The sequence below is a fragment of the Pinus tabuliformis genome, chromosome 4_1 (genome assembly GCF_031772625.1).
Source record: "Pinus tabuliformis cultivar Carrire ecotype Pingquan chromosome 4_1, CPIR1, whole genome shotgun sequence".
In the NCBI taxonomy this organism is placed as follows: domain Eukaryota; kingdom Viridiplantae; phylum Streptophyta; class Pinopsida; order Pinales; family Pinaceae; genus Pinus; species Pinus tabuliformis.
The window spans coordinates 180,671,399-180,677,467 of NC_142303.1; the positions used below are offsets into that span (position 1 = coordinate 180,671,399).

Sequence of the window (6,069 nt, forward strand, 5' to 3'; positions counted from 1 at the left end):
GTAGGCCCAATCACTTAACAACCTATATTGAGAGAAGGTTCTTTTGTCTCCCATTGTTAAAAAAATGCAACAAGAAAAATCCTAATTTAATTTTTCCTTGAATTAAATTAGGAATTAAATTGTAATTCTAATTCTCATAGCAACTTGTAACAATTAACTAAGTTAAGTTGACTTAGTTGGCTCAGTAAATTCAAGTTGTGAGTCTATCTAGAGTCATATAGAGTAAGCCCTAAATTTTATGGGCCTAGGTTGAGTTATTATTGAGTTGTAATTATTTAATTCAGTTTAATTGAGTTAAATTCAGTTAAACTAGTTCTAACTGATGGAGGAACTAGTGAGAGGTCAAGTGAATTAAATTGGATTTAATTCACATGCAGTGATCAATCAAATAACTGATAATTCACTCATAAATAAATCATGCATGTCAGTTATGAGAAAGACCCAGTTGAGATTGGTGTTTAGGGACAATGTACTATCAATTGTAAAATCATCTAAATTAAATCAATGGTACATGCAATCATAGGAAGGCCTATGGATGGATTGTACAATTATGGATGAGAAATTTACCAATTAAATATGGGCTAATTCCCTAGGAAACTGCGCAAGGAAGTAGAAGCTTGGCAGGAAACAAGTTTAGATAAGTATTGGCTTGAGCTCGTTTGTGAAGCAGTGAGATAGATTGTACTTGTGCAGAGATTGTTCAGGTTGAACAAGAATTTTATTTTCTTGTGAGATCTTCTGATTAATGCAATGTAAATATAGCAGGCATTTTTAACTGTGGATTTCCACAGAAAATTATTGTGTTGTGTGATTGAAATTCTTCCTTTTCGTGATTTAATTGATCAAATTTTGTTTCCACTGCTGAGTAGAGTTGATTCAAGTAAATTGTTTTAGCATATTACAATCTGCAGTTTGAATCTACAAGAAAATTCTACATGGTATCAAAGCTGAAATCAATATAGAAGAGGAGAACATGAGTTTTTTTTGCAAGAGAAATTGAATTCACAATATAATACTTTGAGCTAGCAGGATGTCGTTCTACGGATTGAGACTTGAGTATGCCCTTGAAGGTAGCTTGAATTACGTAGCTTGGAAGGATAGGATGGAGGCAATGTTGGAAGACAACATGTTGAATGAATTCATATATCATGATATCTCAAAGCCTCCAACATCTGATGCTAAATATATGGAAGAGTGGAGAAAGTGTGTGGCAAAGGTGAGAAGGATTATTCTAGAAGGAGTTTGAGATCATATTGTCTTGAATGTCCATGGTAAGGAAAATCCATTTGTAATGTGGAAGGCCTTGACATACCTATTTCAAAACTGTAGTGAACATAGGAAGCTAGTATTGAAAGACAAGCTCAGAAATATCAATATGGAGAAGGGAAACTAAATACCGAAGTACATCACCAAGTTTAGCCAATGTCGGGATGGGCCTGGAAGTGTCGATTTTACTATTGTTGAAGAATATCTAGTGAGCCTAGCACTTCTAGGATGTCCCAAGAGTTGACAAAAATACCAAGACTCAGTCAATGGGAGGGAGAAGCTACCATAGTGAGAACTATGCTTTAGCGGGAAAGGAAAATAAAGGAAAGGGGAAGTCATCCCATTCCAAATCAGATTCCAGTCAAGGCGGCAAGAAGATGGACATGTCAAAAATTAAATGTTTTGACTATCATGAGCTGGGACACTATGCCACAAATTGTTCGCACAAGAAGGACGGTAAGAAGCCCTTAGGAGGAGCGGAAGGTAAAGCTATTTCTTCACAATTAGAACTAGATTTCACCCTCATTTCTTTCATGGTGGCATTGGTGATGGGTATTTTCTAGTACCTCGATAGTGGAGTCTCATTGCATATGATCGGCAACAAAGAGATCTTCAATGAATTGGAAGAGAAGGACCTCTAGATGCACATCGAGATGGGATATATAGCGCGACCAACATCAGTACTATTACCTTTTAGAGGGAGTCTAGTTCTCCCCTCACATTAAAAGACATCATGTATGTTTTGGGTTTGAAGAAGAACTTCATTTTTGTTGCCATGTTGAAGGACTGTGGCTAGGATGTGATATTTAATAAGAGAAAGGGTTTCCTTCATCACACATCCTTAGGATAGATGAAGCGAATCGAGGTTTGAGTGAATAACCTCTACAAATTGGATGTAGAAGACTGTCCTACTTTGAGCACTAAAGTAGAGAAGGCGCAGAGCCGAGACATCAGTGAGTTGTGGCATATAACATTAGGTCACTTGCACCATGAAGCTTTGAATATTATGTAAAAAATTTCTACGGGACTTAACAAGGGTACACTAGAGCAGAGAGACACATGCAAATGGTGTATATTAGGTAAGTATGCCAAAGCTTCCTTTCATGATAAAGACAATCGAGAGAAAGCAATCCTTGATCGAGTTCATTCAAATGTGTGTGGATTGTTCTCGAAAGCATCGATGACCAAGAACAAGTATTATCTAATATTTGTTGATGATTTTTCTTGTAAGTGCTAGATTTTCTTCATGCAAAAGAAATATTAGACGTTCGCTAAATTTTGTGAATTTAAAGCACTTGTCGAGAAAGACACTGATAGGAAAGTTAATGCTCTCAAAATCTATAATGGTGGAGAGTATGTATCAAACGAATTCAAGAAATTATTTCTTTCAGAAGGCATTTGATGAGAGTTAATATAACCTCATAACCCACAACATAATGGGGTGGTTGAAAGGAAGAATATAAGTACTATGGGAGTGACACGGGCTATGTTACATGATCAGGGCTTACCATTGCACTTGTGGGATGAAGCATGCAACACAATTGTTTATTTGCGGAACAAAATCTTTCATTGAATTCTCGATATGATTACACCAAAATAAGATTTTTCAGGTAAGAAACAAGATGTGGCACACTTTAGGATCTTTGGTTCATTAGTCTACTATCATGTTACCAAGGATGCACGAAAAACTCTAGAGCCAACAACTGAGTTGAGCATATTTGTGGGGTACACTAATGCACCTCACAACTATCGAGTGTACCTACCATCCAATAGGATGACAATTGTTCATAGAGATGTGAAGTTTGATGAAGAGAAGGCCATGAGATGTTCCCTTGAGAGGGAGCTTCAGTTACATGCAGATGAGGATATTTTAACTCAAAAGGACGAACCTTAGGATGATGTGGAGCAGCCACATGCAGAGGAGCATAGAGTGGAAACACTCATGCATAGACTTCTAGAGATGGAAGAAAGTGCCCCAGAGAGGTTGATAGATTGATGCATTATACAAGATAGAATGTGGGAGCACCCACATTACAGCACAGATAGAGGAGGTCACTAGATTAGTGAAGCATAAAAACTGATAGCTTGTAGACTTGAATGTAAAAATACACAAGAGGTATTTAATAATAATCATTTTTTATATATAAAAATGTATAAGTGATGATTGTTACAATGAGGACCCGCATATATATACCTAAGAAGGTGTCCTTTCATGACTGGGTATGTCTTTTAGACATGCCTTTTCACTTCACTTAATGACTATTTAACCTAAGGAATATTTTATTATTTACTATATACATTTATTTTACTTGTTATGAACTATATTCATAACACAGCCCCTTCCTTCAGAAGCTTTGTCCTCAAAGCTTTAATGTTGTAGATTTTCTTCACTTAGTGTCTATCACCTTGATGTATATAATCTGGTCATCAATAATATTCCTTTGGATCTTTTTTTCGAAACCAAGTTTTTTTATTTTTTTCGAACCCTATTTTTTTTTTTTTTTGAACCCTATATATATATATATATTGATATATATTATTTTTTTAAAATAATAATTTAATTGATTAAAATGTATTTATTAATTAAATTATAATTATAATATATATGTTGTATGATTATATGATATATAAATAATTATAAAATTTATATAACATATATACATGAATTAAAAACAAATTGTATGGATGACAGATTCCAGGTGCAAACAGAACCAAATAGTGGCTTACACGCTGATGATTTAAAGGATGTAGTGTACATATCGAATTGATCACCGAGAGACGTGATGTATGGAAACTCTATGGTGGACAGGCCACATGGAGGGTCAAAGGAGGGTCTACCATTGGTGATAAGAAGGAGACAGGCAAAATTGATAGCGGAGGTGTAGAATCGAGGGTGGAGAATTAAGCGGCAGATCAACGGTTTGTGGAGGGACGCAGCGGGGGTGATGACAATGTAGAAGGGGCAATGGACGACAACACAGGAAGGAGGGTGGAGAAGTGAGTATCGATGGTGGTTTGAAGGTGGTCGAAGGGGCATGAGAAGGGATGATGCGGAAGAAGATATGCGGGGGTCGATTTTCTAGAGAAGCCACTGGAGTGTCGCATTTTGGAGAGATGGCTGCCTTCTCACAAGTTTGTAAGCAAGGGAGGGATAATTGGATCGAGATAGACTAGCGTCCAACAACGTCCAAGCAGACAGGGGACAGGGGACTGTTTGCGGGAGGCTGAACACAGGCTGTAAATGACACTGATAAAACATATTGTTCAGGGGTCCTAGGTGTCACGTTTGATGTTACATTGTGCCTTTGCCATACAACACATCCAACTAGGCCTTCATGCTTATTGTTTTCATTCTCCATCTACTTAATGAAACCATATTTAACTAGCATATTGACCATAGTTTCATCACGGGGCATACATAAAGATCAATAATTGGAGAGAGTTTTGTAAATATACAACCTGCTGGCCAAATATCTACAACTGGACCATAATGTTTAGCTACACACTGTAACTCTGGTGCCCTGTACCAAAGTGAAAAAACCTGATGATTAAATTTGTGCTCTGGACTACCAAACGAGTGAGCCATGCCAAAATCTCCTAACTTCAGTTGACTGTCAAAAGCAATCAACAAGTTATTTGGCTTCATATCCCTGTGCAAAATCCGTTTTTTATGGCAAACAACAAGCCCCTTCAACGTCATTTGCATATAGGATTTTATATCAGCTGGGGAGAGAACTATGTTTTTGTCTTTTATAACAGTCTTAATATCACTCTCCAGGAATTTAAAGACAATATGTGATTTTTTTTTTTTTTTTTTTATTTTTTTATTTTTTATTTTTATTATTTATTATTTATTTATTTATTTTTATTTTTTATTTTTTCTGTGTGGATATGCATCTATTAGCCGAATTATATTTGGATGTGAAAGCTCCTTCAGTAATTTGATTTCTCTTAAAGCAGTTACATTAACACCTTCTTTGGCTTTACCCAGATGGATTTTCTTTACTACCATAGTTTTGTTTGTCACAGTATCGAAGGCCTTATAGACGGTCCCATAGGTATCTTTCCCAAGGGTGATACCTTTGCGGTACCATTCAGAGGAATGGAGTGGCTTCAGACAAGGATGGGGAAGAGGAACACAAGAGCCTTTACTATTATTATCAGAATGAGTCATTTTCACATTCTTTCCATCATAATGAGTAATCTTCGCATCTTCATCATCAAAAACTATATTTACATCCTCAAATTCATTTTCTCCGCTTCTTATCTCTTTGTTTATTTCATTTTCCCCTTCATCACCATTATCAGAATCAATAATTTCCTTGTGAAGAAGAAAATACTAGTCTGTACCTTGGCACAAATCAACAATTATAGAGTCATTGCAAGCTTTATGATTTTCCCAATATTCCTCTTCATCATCATCAATGTATTCTTCAACATCTTCCTTATTGTTATGATATTGTTCATCTTCTTTTTTTTCGGGATAGTCCTCATCTTAATCTATATCATTCTCATCGAAATTGTCATCTTGATTGAGATCACTTTTATATTCATCATTATCTATTACATCTTCATTTTAATCGATTTCCCTTTGACATGCTTTAACTTCTGCATATCATTTTTCTAAACGCTGAAACGCTTCTTGAATTTTACTAAACTGTTCAATGCATTCAGGACATGAACGTAATCGCACATTGTGCGGTGAACAACGTTCAAAGACCTACATGATTATATTATGTGCCATGGCTCTGATACCACTGAAGTATAAAAAGTGATAGCTTGTAGACTTGAATGTAAAAATCC

General features: G+C 35.9%; 1 pseudogene; it reads right to left on the reverse strand.

Moving 5' to 3' along the window:
- Positions 1–4,345: 4,345 nt before the first annotated feature.
- Positions 4,346–5,440, reverse strand: LOC149174797 (cyclin-dependent kinase D-3 pseudogene; annotated as a pseudogene).
- Between the last annotated feature and the right edge of the window lie 629 nt (positions 5,441–6,069).